Source organism: Equus przewalskii, chromosome 7 (genome assembly GCF_037783145.1).
Source record: "Equus przewalskii isolate Varuska chromosome 7, EquPr2, whole genome shotgun sequence".
NCBI lineage: Eukaryota > Metazoa > Chordata > Mammalia > Perissodactyla > Equidae > Equus > Equus przewalskii.
This window is the reverse complement of record NC_091837.1, coordinates 89,010,292-89,028,850: the sequence shown is the minus strand read 5'-3', so window position 1 is coordinate 89,028,850 and position 18,559 is coordinate 89,010,292.

Below are 18,559 nucleotides of genomic sequence, written 5' to 3'. Positions count from 1 at the left end.
GACAGAGGTTATATATCTAGAAAATGCAGAGTTAGATTGAACCCAGGTCTGTTTGAAGCCTTATCTATGCTCTTAATGTGCACCCAATAAGATTTTTTTCCGACATTGACAATGAAACATTACAAGAGTAATAACCTCTTAGGAAAATTAGGATGTAAGAATAAATCCATAAACCTGGCCAGAATTCTCTTCAGAAAATAATTTTGAGCACTCTAATTTATAGATAATGAACAACAATTGAAGCCCTAAAGTTTTACAATTAAATATTAATAGTGATCTTGGTATGGGATGCTTTTGGTTGAGCATTTTAAAATTAATTATTTTCAACTAATGCAAACGGTTATACAGTGACACATGCTATTCTATTCCACTGCCCCACCAATGACACAATCTGAGGAACTCTTCAGAATTTCCTAATCAGCCTATCGAAGATACACACACACACACACACACACACACTACTTTGTGACCTTGTGGTTTGACTTTATCCTGAATACTATCATATTGATGTACATAATGTATGTATTTAGTACTATGTTGAATGTTTGAATGAGGGTTTCCTGATTGTTTTTATCACAATGTGGCAAAATTTTTTTTTATACTTTTGTGCCATTGTGTGAGGATATCTTTAGAATAGCTTTCTAAAAATAGAAGAACTAGTTTATTGGGAATGTGTAATTGAAATTATGGTAGATATTATGACATTCAGAGAAGTTGCATGTATTTCAGTTTGCAATGATGCATTGGCACATAGTTTCTTGTACTGCTCCAAGAGTTGTAAAAATTTTGAGCTATAAACACTTAATCTATAAAAAATCGTATGCTATTCTTTGGATGTGCAATTGTTAGTATAACTGTGCATATTTTCACATGTGTATAATGACTTATTTATTATTTTAGTGGGATGAATGACATCTTTATAACAATAGATTGTGACTTTTCAGGCATTGATTTGTAGGAACTATATATGTTTTAAAGAAATGTATCTTTTATCATTATATGTTGTGAAGATTTTTCACATTTTTTGAACTTTTTATGGTTCTTAAGAAGCATTTTACGATTTTCACTATATAGATTCATATGTTTCATTTCATTTCATCCCTAGGTATTATATCTTTTTCATCACTACTGTAAATTGAAACTTCATGCTATAATATCTTCTAACCTTCCGTTTATACTTCTTGTAGAGAAAGTTATTGATTTTATATATATTAAATTTATAACCAGACATTGTACTGAAATCTCAGTTCCGAATAATTTTTAAGCTATTTTCTCTTTTCCAGAAATATAATCACTAATCTGCAATGTACACTCTGTAATCTTAAAGAAGTATTTATTTTTATTTATTTATTTTGAGGAAAATTAGCCCTGAGCTAACTGCTAGCAATCCTCCTTTTTCACTGAGGAAGACCGGCCCTGAGCTAACATCCGTGCCCATCTTCCTCTACTTTATATGTGGGATGCCTAACACAGCATGGCATGCCAAGCAGTGCCATGTCCGCACCTGGGATCCAAACTGGTGGACCCCAGGCTGACGAAGCAGAACCTGCGCACTTAACTGCTGTGCCTCCGGGCTGGCCCCAAGAAGTATTTATTTTTAATAATATAGTTTATACATGAATATATTGTTGTAGTAAAAGCTTAAACTTCAGAGAGAAGTCTAGGGCAAATGTCCCAATACAGTGCCCTAGAGAAAATCAATGTTATCTTTCTTTTAGTATCGCCTACATTTTCTTTTCTTATAAATATATATATGTAACTTAGAATTATATAATTTGTTATGCATGGGAAAAGAATAGCATCCTGTAGATATTGTACTGTAATTGCTTTCTTTGCTGTACATATATAAATGGATCTAATGCAAGGATATCCTACATTTCTTTTGAATAAATGATTGAATTAGTGAATTTGAAGATAGTTGTTTATTTATTTATTTATTTATTTATTTTGGTGACAAAAATTGGTTCTGAGCTAACATCTGTGCTAATCCTCCTCTCATTTTTCATGTGGGATGCTGCCACAGCATGGCTTGATGAGTGGTGTGTAGGTCTGCACCCAGGATCCGAAGTCATGAACCCATGGCTGCCAAAGTGGAGCCTGCAAATCCAGCCACTACGCCACAGGGCTGGCCCCCTATCCTACATATTTTAAAATGCTACTTGGTATCTATATTTTGAATGTGCTGTTTTTTATTAAATTTATTAATTTGCCAGTTTCCTCTGATAGAAATTTGCATCGTTTTAAACTTTACATTTGTAAACAATCTCAAGTGATCATCTCCTTTCAGGCCAACTTGACAAATATACAATTTTATTCTTCACTCTACCTCCCCGATTAACAGGATGTAAATATTCTTGATTTGAGTGCCCATTTTAAATTTTAAGATATATTGCCAAATTGCCTTCTAAAATATATAGTTACATATAGAAAAGCAGAGAGGAATTTTGTTATTTTTTGTGAATACTTTCTTTTGGGGAAGGAGCCCATCCCCACTTGGTTTTGGGGAAAGGCATTGTTTGATGCATAGTTTATGATTCAAATGATGCAAATCAAATAGATTTCAGATATACATATATGAGCAACATCCAAGAATACAGAAATGAGAAATTAAGGGAGAAGCACAGAATTTTGATTGAAGCTTGCAAAGGTCAACACTAATTCTACCCTTGAACTCCGTGATTCCATGTTCCAATAAAATCATAATTTTCCTCACCTGAGTGCAGATTCCAGAATCCAAGGAATCCAGCCCAATGAAACCACTGGAACATGAAAAAAAAGAGTACAAAGAGACACTGATATGTGAAGTAGTCCACGTGAAAGCAGGTAATAGGGCATATTATTTCTCTATCCCTAACTGGGAAGTTAGCGATCTTGCTAAACAGTAGCAAAACAGCTAGCCGTTTACACTGTCACCTGTGATAACTCGGGACTCATAGTTTTGCATATGAAGTTTGCCGCTTTAGGAGACAGTGAAAATAAGTCAATACTTTGAAATACGCTGACTACTTCTTGCTGCGTTCAGTAAAGTTTTACAGGAGACAAGCTAAGATCAGTGTGTGTTGTCATATCTGAAAGCACAAAGAAAATACGCTGCAGGGGGCCGGCCTGGTGGCCCACTGGTTAAGTTGGGTGCTCTGCTTCACCCCTGGTGTTGGGTTCGGATCCTGGGCGTGGACTACACACCACTCATCAAGCCATGTTTTGACGGCATCCCACATAGAGGAACTGGAATGACTTACCACTAGGATATACAACTATGGACTGGGGATTTGCGGAGGAAACAAAAAATAATAAAGAAAAGAAGATTGACAACAGACATTAGCTCAGGGCCAATCCTCCTCACCAAAAACCAAAAAAAAAAAAAAAAAAAAAAGAAACACCTCAAAAACATAAGGGTCAGGATTTAGGGAAAAAAGTAGAAAATACAATACAGTCGTGATAAAAGAAGCCTTTCCAGCCTGGTGTGAAATCCAGGATGGCTGAGATTTACATAATGATGAGCTTTGTTTGATTAAAAGTAACAATAACATCTACCCTCTCTCCCCAGTTAATGTCTAGACTCAGGAAGGCAGATAGAGAAGGAGAAGCTGGGGACTATCTGACCCCCAGCCCATCCCTACACCCCTTCTCTGCCATTGTGTAAAGAAACCCATTGAGATGTCTTCCCATGGTAAATGAAATGCTCCTGTTCTTGAGAAGACAGTTCCTTTTTCCAGGTGAGATGTAAAAGGCAAACCTACAGTGATAAATAGAGATCTAAAATTAACTGTCAAATGGCAAGAGGCCCCATGCTGGCATCTGGATCAGGAGTAGGGCAACTTTTTCTGGGAAGGGCCAGAGAGTGAATAGTTTAGGCTTTGTGGGTGGCAAGTCTCTGTCCCAACTAACTCAACAACTCTGCCACCCCAACGGGAGAGCCGCCACTGACAGTACGGAAACGAATGAACACAACTGTGTTCCAATAAAACTTTATTTATGGACACAGAAATTGAAACCTCACATCATTTTCACATGCAATAAAATATTATTCTTCTTTTGATTTTTAAAAACAATTTAAGTGTGAAAAAAAAAAGCTTTCTTTGACAGCAGGCTGTATAAAAGCAGGCAGCGGGATACATTGGGCCCAAAGGCTGTAATTTGCCAGCCCCTGCTCTAGACAATCGCTTTAAGGACAGACGTGATTCCAAAAACCCCAGTGACATGAAACAAACCCTGTGATTGCTCAACTTTCAAGAGAAATCCCTGAATCTTGAAAGCCGCCCTGGCAGAAGTTGAATTTCATACATTGTGTATTCCAAGAAGGAGAATAGCACCCCAATTTATCTCTCAGTTGAGGACATGGGAGATAATGGGCGCAGAGATGGTCTCTCGAGTTGCGGAACCAGGGACAGGCAAATTGGTGATAAAGGAAACCACTTGATTGCATACTAGGACATGAAATCTTTGTTATCACTTTCCAGCAAATTATACCTACCTAATACGTTATTTCTTCTGTTTGCCTTTTGTGACTGGCAGTTTCCATTGCAGTTATTTTGTTTTCATCTATTACATGATACTGGATATTTTTGAAATAGGTATTCTCATTTTTTAGCCACAGATTTTCAGATCACAAGAAGCCAGTTTTGGAACAAAGAGAAATACATATTATCTAGTAATCTGATCTCTGGAGTTGAATGAAGCAGCTATTGTGTCACATAACTACCTTATTTTTTGTGGGGACATTGTTATTGAAAGGAGGGTGTGTGTGAATGCTGAGCAACCAAGGAGCGATAGATGGCATACCTCGTCCCTCCGTGTGCCCTGTTTCCCCTATTGGGATTCCTCCTTCCTGCCTGTGAGAAACAGGGGGACGGCTGGACAGAGGTCTTCATCCCTCCCAACTCAAATAATTTTCCCTCTTTCACTTGTCTTGTTGCAATCACTAATACTTGCTTCAATTTGCTTCAGACATTGTCACTTAAAAATAGCTGATTAGACAGAGAGGAAGTCATGAATGGGGGAGATTTACTGTTCTAAACTTGAGTACCGAAAAGAGGTCTGATGTCGAAATTATGAAAAGACATTGAATAAGAATCCGTCAAAGGCTTGACTTCAAGAAAAATTTCCCCTTCTTCAAGATAACATGTACTCTTAATATGCATAAGGAAAAAGAATAGGTTGCCCTTTTCTTACAAATTAGGAATCTATACAGAGGTTTAAAATCAGGTGCCTTAACAATGTACAAAATAGCATTGATTTTGAAATCGATTCCCTTGTACACTTCTATGTGTAATCAGACTGCAGGGCAAACTTCCCACTTCCTTATATTTTCCTTCTTGGATATAGATCTAGATACGTTGTGTATTTGTGTGTTTATGCATCTTAAACAACTTAGATTCAAATACCATCATAACTTATTGATTCACTGATAAAATACCAGGACTTAAAGTAAGAGTTTTTTCCAGCATCATTCTATTACTAAAGTATCTGAAGGTTTTATTAGTGTAAATCCAATTTCTAAAAGTCATGTTTGACCGTATAAGGAAATAATTAAGAAGCTAAGTCTCAGGTGCCAGGGTTTGTGACCTGGCTTCTGCCTAAAACAGTATCTACAATGCTTGCCACTGTTTGTAGTAAGATTGATGATAAGGAGATACTTTATTCATAATTTATTCATTTGTCATCTTTTCATTTATCATTCAGTGGAAAGCTGATATGTAGTACTCGAGAAAAAAAACTAGAAATAATAGATAAAATTTGAGCATCAGATGAAAGTTGTATTTAGTGAGTTGAAAGTGAAGTCAAACACTGGGATGTTATGATTCTACGCTGGAATGATAATGTTTAAGTTCCACAGACAGCTGTTAACTGAAGGAGGAACTGAAACGTATGCCACCTAAAAAGTGCTCTAAAATTTCCCAACCTTGAGAAAGAACTTGTGATGGTGTTAAGGCAATTTAAATATAAATGAAATAAATACTTGGAGAACATGAAAACCAATGCCTCTCTAAAATTTAATTTTTAGTATTCCAATTCAGGCCTCCAAAAGATGGATTGTGGTCTCACCTTTCGTACTAAATTTGAAAGGAGATACACTACTTGAACCTTTATGAAGTTAGAAAGAAGTTTTCTGTCCCACAGTCCTCCAGGGCAGCGTTTAGTGGGGCTATCGTCTTACAGCAAAACACTTTCCAGTGGTTCAAGCTTATCTTGAAGAACCATCTGTAAATAAGTCTCATTTTTTCCTTTAGTCAACTATTTTTGTAGGGATCTCTCCATAAAGATGTGCATGTGGGTTGAGAGCGACCTAACCAGTGTTGTGAAAGCAGAACCTCTTGCTCATAGAACTGTTAGGCACTTTCAAAACCTGCTTGAGCCCATTCTCCTTACTTGTACTTGATGAATTGTCATGTGCACACTCAATGTCATGTCATGGTGGGTCAGATAACATCTATTTCATGCTCAGCATCCTAAGTTACATAGTTTCTTGGCGTTCCATTATCAGGCCTTTATTCTCTCCCAGAGCGCAGTAACAAGTCAGAGTATATCAGAGCTTTGCTCTGAAATTCTAAAGCTCTGCTCCGTGATTCACAGGCAGGGCTTACATCGGGCATTGCATGGCCTTCTTAGCTGCTGCTGACACTTCGGCAGCATTGTGTCTACTGAGTGCTGTGGCCACATTGCCAACAGCTGCATTGCTCTGTACCTGCTGCAGTCTCCCTTGTTCTGGGTCCCAGAAAACTGGAGTTTATATGTTACTCAGTCAGTGAACTGGAGAGGCACATTAAAAAGTGATATATGTTGCTTAAAGTATCCCTCTTTGGACTAGATTTTGCTGGAAAGCTGGAGAGTTGATGCAATGCTGAGGTAAAACAGTGAAGGTATGCTGCTTTCCCCTCCTGGTGAAACCCATCTTATGACCTTTCACAGATAGAAAGTCATGGACAGATCAGTAGTTAATACCAAGTAATGGAGACTCTGTTGATTATTATTTTTTTTTTTTGGTAAACAGATGACATGTGGCATAAAATTTTTGGTTGAAATAGTTTAATTGCTTTTGTCATAATCTGTTGCTATTCTCCCAGATGTAACAATTTTATACACAAGTCATATAGGCGAGTTGAATAGGAATGTTCTAGAAGGTGTCAACCCTATTTCTTTCAGATCTTTGACGTTGACATAAATGTGTGTGGGTGTGTTCATGTGTGTGTGATTGGCAATACGTGTTACTATTATTATTCCTGGAAAATTGATTTGAAAATATGCATTATGTCATTCTTAGAAGGGTCCAGGCCTGAGGCAGTAACTTGCGGAGCACATCGATTATAGATGGATAATCTTACAGTCTTGTAAGCTCGTTAGCCTGACCTCCATAACTGAAAGAATGACATCATCTTTCCTTAAATAATCACCACACATGGGGCAGGGATATGCACTGCTTCACTGGTAAAATAACAGCAGTTTAGTCCTATTCATAACACCGCTCAGAAAATTCTCAGGGAGGGTACTTTTGGTTAAGGCTTTTAAGCTCAAATAACAGAGGTATCTTAGCTTGGGCTACTATAATGAAATATACCACAAACTGGGTAGCTTAGGAACAACAAACGTTTATTTCTCACAGTCCTGAGGGCTAGGTGTTCGAGATCAGGGTGCCAGCAGGATGGGGTCCTGACGAGAGACCTCTTCGTGTTGCAGCCTGAAGACTGCTCTCTGTATTCTCACATGGGAGAAAGAGAGAGAGAGAAAGCAAGCTTTCTCATGCCTTTTATAAGGGCTTTAATCCCATTCGTGGGGGCTCCACTTTCATGATCTAATTACCTCCTAAAGGCCCCACTTACTAATTCCATCACATTGGGGGTTAGGATTTCAACATATGAATTTGGAGGGGACACAAACAGTCCGTCCATAGCAAGGGGTGAGTAAAGCATCTCTCATGACCTAACTTGTAGCACCTGAAGTTCTAGTCCCTCTGCCTGAGTGGCCAGTGTCCCATTCTGATTATCAGATATCATACCTTCAAATAGAATGCATTTGAGTTTAGTAAAATAGAAGCAAACAGGAATGCATCCTGAGACCATAGAGAGTACCCAGGGGTCTCTGGACAATAAAAAGTGGCGGTAGGGGGCCGGCCTGATGGTGCAGGGGTTAAGTTCACACGTTCCACTTTTGGGAGGCCCGGGGTTCACTGGTTCAGATCCCGGGTGATGACATGGCACCACTTGGCAAAAGCCATGCCATGGTAGGCGTCCCACGTATAAAGTAGAGGAACATGAGTATGGATGTTAGCTCAGGGCCAGTCTTCCTCAGCAAAAAGAGGAGGATTGGCAGTAGTTAGCACAGGGCTAATCTTCTTCTCCTTCAAAAAAGAGGTGGTGCTAGAAGTTGAAACAGATAAAGACAGGGCTATGAATCAGTGAGTAGGATTAATATGGGCCAGCTAGCCACATCCCAAAATGTAAATGCAGAACATTGTATTGTTTTTAAACATTTTCCTCTCAGTCCTTATACATTGAAAATGCCTATGACAGAGTATACAGAGAGTATATAATTTGAACACTGTCCTATTGAACAACAGGACAGCAAATCTCAACTTCCTCTCAAGTTTGACATTCTTTCTCTTGGCAATTAGGGAACAACATATTCTCCACTGGTCACGTACTTGACAGAGTACTTACCCCACTTAGAATTCAAGATATTAGTTAGATGGAGTTTGTAGAAAAACCCTATTGATTAAAGGCGTAGGCACCTGGGGTTATAAGGTAAGGTTCTATGAACATTAGAGAGACAGATGGTGAAGGGGGGACTTGATAATGATTTTTAAATTAGTGAACAATTACTGTAGGAGATGTGGTAAGAATCAGGTTTCTATTTTCACTAAGAACTGAAAGCAAAAGAAAAAAGCTCCGATTTTAGGGATATATGTAAAAGATAAGGAAATATTTAACAAAAATGAGTACTATTACACACTGGGAAAGATGACATAAAGAGATGATACAAGTGTCTCTTGACCTTGATGGAACAACCTCACCTGATTTTTTGTTTTCCTACAGAAGTTTAAGTATCTGTTAGGATCACAATTCCGATGGGATCACCTTGAATGAATCATTGATCGTCACTCCATGCTCTAGCGGATTCACAAGTGAAAATCTCAAGTTGGTAACCATGTCACTACATTCATCAACCAAAGAAGAAAGCTCGCCCAGCTGTTTTGCCAAGGGAGTTAAGAAAGGTTTAAAGCAAAATAAAACTACTTTGTTAGAAAACTGTGTTGCTGCTTTTCTAAAAGAAACACGACAGAAAATACAAAATTGAGTCTTGAAAACTTTACAAAATTACCAACATGAATAGATATTGGTATTTTCATTTCCTGACTTTTGAATATAAGCTAATGTATTGGGAATCAGGGCGTTTCACACATAGGGACTGTGCAAGTTATGAAAAGTCAGTAAAATAATTTTGATTTTCATTTCACTAAAGATATCTGGAGTTCACGAAACAAATGAAAATATAAGAGCAACGGCTGCCCAACCAAAACCATCTTAATCTCATGCAAAATTGTGCTTCTGCTTGTTTAATATCTTGATAGTAGAAATTGCTTAATACAAGTTTGTTGAATTGTACCAAATTTTATCTTACATATGTCTACAGCATTTGGGGCAGTAAAATCATTACTGTTAAGAAAAGGAAATAAATTAAGAAATTTGTGCTCCAGTAAAAGGCTCTTCTGGTAAATGGGTTATACCCTAAAAAACCCCAAGTAATTTAGAAATAACATACTGCTTTTTTAAAATATAAGCAAACAAAATTTTTTCAAAGGGGCATTTTTTTCTTTCCCTGTATCTCACGCTTTGGTCGACAAAGTTCACACATGCTTAAAAATACATAATTCGGCCTGTAGAATCTACATTGAGTCCCTTTACCCAACTAGACACACAGGTTTGCCTCATCCATCCAGATGCAGGTAAACCAGAGAGCATGGTAGACTTTGCTGAGTAGACATGGAACCCTGTTTGTAGAGCTCACCTCAAGCTGTAGAAGATAAAAGACCTCCACATCTGAATGTGAAAAATCACAGTCAGCTATGAAAGCCATGTTTGACCTCCTCCATTAAGAAAGAAACCTATTGAATATCATACTCTTACCAATCATAACACCAAGCGCACCTCTGACAAGGATGAGTGAGTAAAGAGACGGAAGGATAGACGCTCCTCGCTCACTACTTTCTACATGGTCAAAGAGTTTGGAGCTCCCCTTTTTTTCCCCAAAGTAGGCAAAATGGAGAGCACATAAGGGAAAAGTTCCAACAATCAACGTTTGGGGGAGGGGCTCAGAATCTCTTTTGTCTTATATTACCTATAGTATAGAATTAATTCTAACTTCCTGTACTCTGTCTTTTGTCTGTACAAACACAGGAATGACAGAGTGACTTTTGATTTATCTTAATTTTCTCCTAAATATAGAGTGATATCAATCTGTTCAAATGAGCATTTTATAACTCCATCGAGGGTGTTTTTGGAAGTAAGATTTTAATTTATCAGAAAGATTTGCCTTCATGTTCTGTCATGGAATTAAAATAACCCTAACTTCTAAACTAATACAGCTATTTTGTGGGAAAATTTGACAATAATTTTGACTCTTACTGGGCTGGCCAGGCAAGCAGGTATAAGGCTTCATAATAACGTTGGTAATGAAGATAACTGGACTATCAAGATAATGGCAACTGAAGAAAAGTAAATTCATAATCATTTTAAAACAGAGAGGAAAATCCCAGTGATTCGCTTATAAAGCACTGGGACTTGTTTTCAAATGCCCTATGTCTTTCTCAGAGCATGAGCGTTCAGGACATGTGTGTGCAAGTGTAAACATGGACATTTCAGACTTTAACCTTTCACACCGTAAGGGAGAGATGATGACTAGGATAATTTTATGTGTAAGTAGGCATATTTAGAAAATTATTAATATGTAAATATATGTGCATTTGTAAAATTGGATAACGTATTCCCAGATTTTAATAACTATTATCTTTGGACCAATGGATGATTATAATTTTATTCTTCATAGTGTACTATATGGTATTTATTATATTTTTACAATAAATGTGAATTACTTACATGACCAAAAAGAAAGTATTTCTAAAAAATGTTTAATATTGTGTGGGAAGCATATAACAATATTTTGGCAAAATAAATTTCAAAGAAACACAGCAATTTTTTTATACAATGTCAAACATAAATATACATATTTTATTTAACAATTCAAATTCCACATCATTAGTATTTTGTAACCCCACTCACCACAAAGTTTCATAAACATTTTCAGAATAAAAATCATTAGCAAAAAATAACAATGAAACTTGGTGCTTGACCAGATTTGGAGGAAAAGAAGCAGGCAATATCTTAGATGACTTCTTCCTTTTGTCCCTTTGAGGAAGTAAATCACTAATGTTACAGTCCCCTGGAATAGGGAAGGCTGGAAATAGAACGGTTATGCAGAGAACAGACCATTAGTTCTAGGTGGTAAAGGTTGAATTCAAGTTGTCTTTGAGATAGCTAGTTGGAATTATCAAGAGGATAGTTAAATATAAACACTTAGGTTTTTTTTTTTCTGCTTTATCTCCCCAAACCCCCCCTGTACACAGTTGTATATCTTAGTTGCATGTCCTTCTAGTTGTGGGATGTGGGATGCCGCCTCAACGTGGCCTGACTAGCGGTGTATGTCTGCGCCCAGGATTCAAACCCTGGGCCGCTGCAGCGGAGAGCGCAAACTTAACCACTTGGCCATGGAGCCGGCCCCAACACTTCGATTTTATAGAAGAGTTCTGGACATCACATATAAACGAGAAGTTGAAAGAAATAAAATTACGGAAATGACAGGTATAAACATAGTCTCACTCATTCACCATCTTTGGTGGTTTCTAAGCATAACATCGTCCTAGGTTCTGGGGAATAAAAATAAACACAAGATATTCATTCCTTAATTTCTATTGGAAAGAAAAACAAAAAACCTTTACTAGTGCATGAAAACCTGCACAACCTGGAGGGGCTAAGCATGGTGACAGCACTTAAAAGGTCATGCCATATTCAATAATTTTGTCATCACCCACCAAGTTTAATGTATCTGAAGGATGCTGGTTTACGACCCTGCCAAACTTGAGTTAGCACTTCAATAACACTTGATATGTTCCAGGTACCTCTGTAAGTGCTTTCGATGCTGTAACTAACTTAATCCTTACAGCTGCCCTATGAGATATTATTTTATTATCCACATTTTATAGAAGAAAAACCTAAGCCACAGACAGGAGCTTGCTGAAGCCCACAGAGTAACTGCCAGAGCTGGAATGGAAAGTCAGCATGCACAGCCAGCCCTCTCTCTAAAATCTGTAGATGGATTGTACAAAAAAACAGTTTAATTTATTCTTCACAAATACCTCAATGGAAGCAAAAGCAAAAAAAAAAAAAAAAGAACTATATAGTTTTTTTTTAGCCTTTTCAGTGTTCATTTTAAAGCAAATTCATTTGTGGTGATTAATTTTTCATTTTATTTTAAGGTAAGAATATGAGAAAAATGCATTACAAGAGCTCCAGTAGGGTTAAGAATGGTGAGCTAGCCTGTCAGTACTGCTTCCCTTGAGCGAAGCTGTCAGAGTCTGGGGCTGGAATACATTTCTCAGGGGCTCTGAATGGCTGGAGAATCACACACCAGGAAAGCATGCACTGGAGGACACAGAGCCAATGAGATGCAGGCAGGTGGAAAGATGAGGAAAGATGTGTTCCCACTAAGTATGCCCGCACACCTTCAGAGATGTCGTTACTCTGTGAAAGGCTGAGGGTGGATTTCCTGGAAAACATAGTGAAGAGACAGCTATAAATTCAGGATTTTGTCCCGAGGAAAAAGCCCACTAGGATCTCAAAACATGGAGTCAGAGAGATACAAGAACTCCATGAAATGTGTAAGAAACCTCCTACAGCCATCCATGCCATTAGAGACTTATTTCAAGTTTACCCATCTCTGAGGGGTCAGAGATCCTTGACAAATATCTGTATCATAGATTAGGAAACAGTAACAAACTGACAAAATTTTGACCAGGTTACACAAAAGTCTAATGCCTGGGCTGGAGCCAGAATATCACGTTTTTTAAAGATAGTAAAAAATTAATTATATTACACCATATTTCTCTTCAGGCACCAAATGAACTTACTATTAAATATAATATAAAATGATTTTTTTCTATGATTTGTAATAATTAAATAGCTACCATCCTTCAAAAAAGTTCCCAAGAAATTAAATAAATATATATTCCTGTATATCTTCTTGAATTATTTGATGAATAGTTATAGAGATTATTGAATTCACTTCTGATTCATTCAAGATAGATTTTATTAACTCAAATTTCTAAGAAGACTTACATACCCAACTTGAGTAGTTTTATTGCATTAATCATCAAAATAAGATAAATATTAAGTATCCATCGAAGTTAAAGCATTTGAAAAATTTATTTTACGTGGAACCTGAAGGAGGGAGGAAGGAGCTTAGCTAGATCCATGAATTTAGGAAAATGCCTAATTGTTTCTGCATCAGCATATTTTTGCAAGAGAGAGGTTTGGAATGTGTTTGGACATATATCACACACACAAAGTCAGAATAGATTTAGGCTCTGCCTAAAATAGCATTTGTGTTTGCTGTACTTACCTGCTGCATTTTGAAAACTGCTGCTGAGTCCTCAGTTCATAGTCTTCACAGACTGCAGAAATGACAGGAAATCTGTGCTTCTTTCCCTCTGTTCAACATCATTTTCTTGGCATGTCCTGATCACTGAGAGCACAGGAGTGAGACCTGCCGTGATGGTGACTCCAGCATCAAAAGCTGTTGTCACCACATTTCATTAATGTTCCCCAAGTTAGTCAGTGATTTCTACACTCCTTTGAAATTGTAAAAATAAGCTAGCTAAACTAACACACTTCTCATGGAGAAAGTATCAAGGCATTTGTTAGCTCCATGAGTCCAGAAAAAATGATTACCTGCCACTCACACCTATAAATTTTTAGGTTATAGTTGAAATTAACATTAATGGTTGAATCATATTCTTCATGAAATGCTTTTCTCGTGGGTAACCTATTATGAGATATTTCAATTTCATTAAAAATGTTAAATTGATTCATGATATTTTATTAATATCCTAGTTCATAGTATAATGCTATATTGGAATGATTGTTAAAATTAAAATACTTAGTATTAGATACAATGTACTTAAATATTAGAAAAGTTCTTTCTTTAATTCTTTTATATTAAAATTATCTACTATATCTATCTATCTATCTAATCTATTTATCTGCCTGCCTATCCATTCATCCATCCATACATCCATCCCTCCATCTATCCCTATCTATCTCTATCTCTATCTATCCCTCTATCTATCCATCTGTCTATCTGCCTGCCTATCCATTTATCCATCCACCCATCCATCCATCCATCCCTATCTATCTCTATGTATCTATCTATCCCTTTGTCTATCTGTCTATCTATCTATCCATCCATCCATCTAATCTATCTATCTATCTATCTATCTATCTATCTATCTATCTATCTATCCATCCATCCATCCATCCATCTATCCATCCATCCATCCATCCATCCATCTATCCATCTACCTATCTATCTATCTATCTGTCTGTCTATCTATCTACGTGTCTGTCTTTCTTTCTTTCTAATCTGCCTATTTGTTTCCTGGACCAGAGATCCCCAGCTGGGATACATCGCATTATCTCTAAGTTCTAATCAGCTTGGTTCTGAAGTGCCCTTTCAAGATCAGCAAAGGTTTTTTTGAATTTTGACAAATAACATACACTCCCTCAGTTTCAATTTCCCAAACTATGAAATTTTCCAAACACAAAGAAACGTCAAAAAAATGCCACCACCTAGCTAAAAGAAAATTGCCAACAATACTCGGTATTTGTCCTTTCTCTGCCTCTGTCTCTCTCTCTCTTTCACACACACACACAGAGATGTTTGTGCACACACACTTAAAGTGATGTCCATTTGAAAGTACATTGCAGAAATCATGCCGCTTCACATCTAAATACACTGCCTTCATCTCGAGAAGAATGAGGACAATCACCATCCTTTAACGACAGTTTCCTAAGGAATTATCACTCACAGAGTTACAAATTCAGTGTTCTCACCCTCACTTCTACATTAATTAGGCAGCAGTTGTTTTGAAAGAAGATTTTCACTTTTTTCCCCATTTTATTGCTTATTTCGTGTCACTCTGTGGCTTCTTGGATTTTTAATTATTTTAAATAGCATCAATAGCAGTACATTCATCCAGCTTAAAAAAAACAAATCTAATTTTAATGTCATCTAGTATCGAGTCTCTATTTAAATTTACCCTATTATTGCAAGAATATTTCATGCTTTTTAAAATCCAAACCAGGATCCAATCAAGTTTCAACACTTGCAGTTATATGTCTCTTTAATCTCTTTTAGTCTAGAAGAGCCCCCCGGCTGTTTATGACACTGACTTTTTCAAGACTCTTGAACACTTTATTTTCTTGTAGACTAGTTCTCATCCTCAATTTGTCTGGTTCCTTGTGATGTTTAATTTTGTTATCTATATTTGCATTTCCTACAAACTGGAAAGAAGTCTGGAAGCTTGACTACCTTTCCCTTAAAATATTGGGGATTTTATGCATGATTCTGTGTATGATCTATTGTGTCCCATCAGGGGGCTATAGTATCAGATTTCCCCTTACTAATGATGCTGTTTATGGTCAGTTGGCTAAGGTAGTAACGGACAGATATCTCCAAGGATTTTTTGGGTATCATGTATCTGCATTCTTAGTTGCTCCCGTCCTCTCTGCTTCAATGGCATTCTGATGACTTTAAACAGGTGATTTTTTTTTTTTTTTTAATTTGGGTTTCTTCTTATTCCAGTTAGGACATTTGATTTGCTGCAAGCTACTCTTTCTCACCCAGTCAGCAGTCTTGTCTCTTTTGATATGTCCCCTTAATTTCTGAGTATTTCTCTGATTTCTGGCATAGCTGGATATCCCAGACTGATCTTTGCTCTTCCTTGCCCTGACTTTTAATCAGCGGTTTCCCTGGAATTCCTGGTTCCTTTTCTTGAGGAATGGTATGCAGAACCCAAGCAGCAGTGTCCTTATTACAAGCAGGATGCTACTGCTTCTAATCTTTTTAGTGAAGGCTGTGGAGTTTTCCTTTTAAATATTTTTCAAATGTACTGCTGGTCTCCGTGTTCATTGCCTTGAACAGCTCTCCTCTGCTCTGCACAGCATTTTATTAGCTATTGCCTTATTTCTTTCAGTCCTTTCTCACGCTGCCCCAGGGTTGTATCATCAAGAGGAAAACCTCATGTTATAGTTACTCTTCAATAAAGATGAAAATGTGGAGATGGCTGTCAAACCCCACATTTTCTGTCCCCTGGACACTGGCCTGATGTTCATTCATTCCCTCTCATGCACTGTGAGGTCATTACCAAAGGAAGTTTAGGTCTGATTGAAATGAGCTTCTCTCTCCCCGACTCCCAAGCTTTTCTTGTTGGGTATAGGACTTGTAAGAAACAAAAGCGTATACAATGCATTTACACAATTTGAAGAATAATAAAAAATGTTTACCAGGATTTGCTTTTTACCTGAAAGTCTCATTTTTCAGATTCTTTTATGTGATGTTGTTGCTGAAGTTTATTTTCATTGTTATGTTGTGCTTTGCTTTATAAATCTGTTACAATTCATTTACCTATCCTTCTACCAATGGAATTTTTATTCCCTGACATTTTCTTTGTTGTTGTTTTACTCTTTAGAATTAATGTTTTAAACATATATATCTCTTGGGGGGAACGTAATTGTATGTTCTATAGGGCATATTTCTACAAGTGAAATTGCTGGTTCATAGAGTATGGAGATCTCCAACATCGTTATATGACATGAAAATTGTTTAATGATTTAAATTATTTATATTCATTACAGAAGTCTATAATTATTGTTGTTTTTCTGCATTGTCAAGAATAAATGATATTGCCTGACATTAATTTTCAGAACTAGTGTTTTTAATATTGTATATTATTATGTATGTAATATAGATTTTCCTGATACTATTGAAACTAATCAACATTTTATATTTTTATTTACCATTCATGTGGCTTTTTTGTGAAATGGTTATTCATGTTTTTTCCTTTATTCAAATAGTAATTTGTCATTCTCTTACATTCTCTTAGATTTCTATCATCCATCCATCCATCTATCTATCTATCGTCTATCATTTATCTCTCTCTCTCTCTCTTTCTCTATCATCTGTCTAGTCTGGATACTGATATTTCACCAGCTATATCTTAAACATTTTCTCTCACTTTTTTTTTTTTTTTTTCCGTTTTATCCATGGGAACTTGTGATGAAAGAAAGTTCTTAATTTCCAGTTAATCTTATTTATAAATCTTTTCTTTATAGTTTATATTTTTGTGTATTATTTTTAAGAAATCTTGCATATTCTGAAGTCTTAAAGATACATTTCTAAAGTTAGCTAAAGTTTTGCCTTTTACGTGTGTCTTTAATCTTTCCTGAATTGATTTTTGTGCATGGTATAATGCAGCAATCCAATTTATTTACTTATTTTTAACTTGTGGTTAAGCATTTGTGCCAGCACCATTTATTAAATAGTCTACCTTTTACCTACGGCTCTGCAATGTAGCTTACATTATATATCAAGTTTCCACATATTTCTGGGCTTTCTGGTCTGTTCCATTGATCTATTTGACTACCCTTACACGTATATGTACTATCTTAATTACTTCTATTAGTGTACTAAAAGTCTGGGTACTTGGTAGAGTAAGTTCACCTGATCAGTTTTCTTTCAGAATTTTCATGGCTATTCTTAGTCTTTTGTTTTTCCAAATAAATTTTAGGGTAATATGATAAAATTCTCTGGAAAAAGTAAAACCCACTAGAATATGATTGAGATTTCATTAACTTTGTAGTTCATTTGTGGTAAATTGACATCTTTACACTATTTTTTTTAATCCAGGATTGTAGCATTTAATTTCTTTTATTAAAGTCTTATAATGATCATCATAAAATCAAGTCTATCTTTTCTTGGATTTATTCCTTAGTATCTTATATATTTTTATTATATCCTGAATTTAAGTAACACTTTCTACGTGTTTGATACTGTTGGATAGAAATACAATTAATTTGTAAACTTATATTACAACTCTCAAACTAATGAAATGATATTTTGTCTGAAGAGTGTTTGTAGTTTCTGTCTAGACAATCATGTCAGCTATGAACATTTTCAATATCATTTCTTTTCTGATCTTTACACTTGAGTTCTTTTATTTTATACCTTACAGTTTTTAAAAAGATTTCTGCTTCAGTCTTGAAGGTAAATCATTACAACAAGCATTCCTGTTTTTTCCCCTAATTTTGAAGTGAAGTATTTTACCACTTTTCCGTTTAATAGTGAGTACCATGCTTGCATCAATTTTGGATCCCCATTCAGGTTAAGGAATTTGCCTGTTGTTCCTTGCTTTCTATGAGATAAAATTACCAACACTTATTTGAATTTTGTCTAA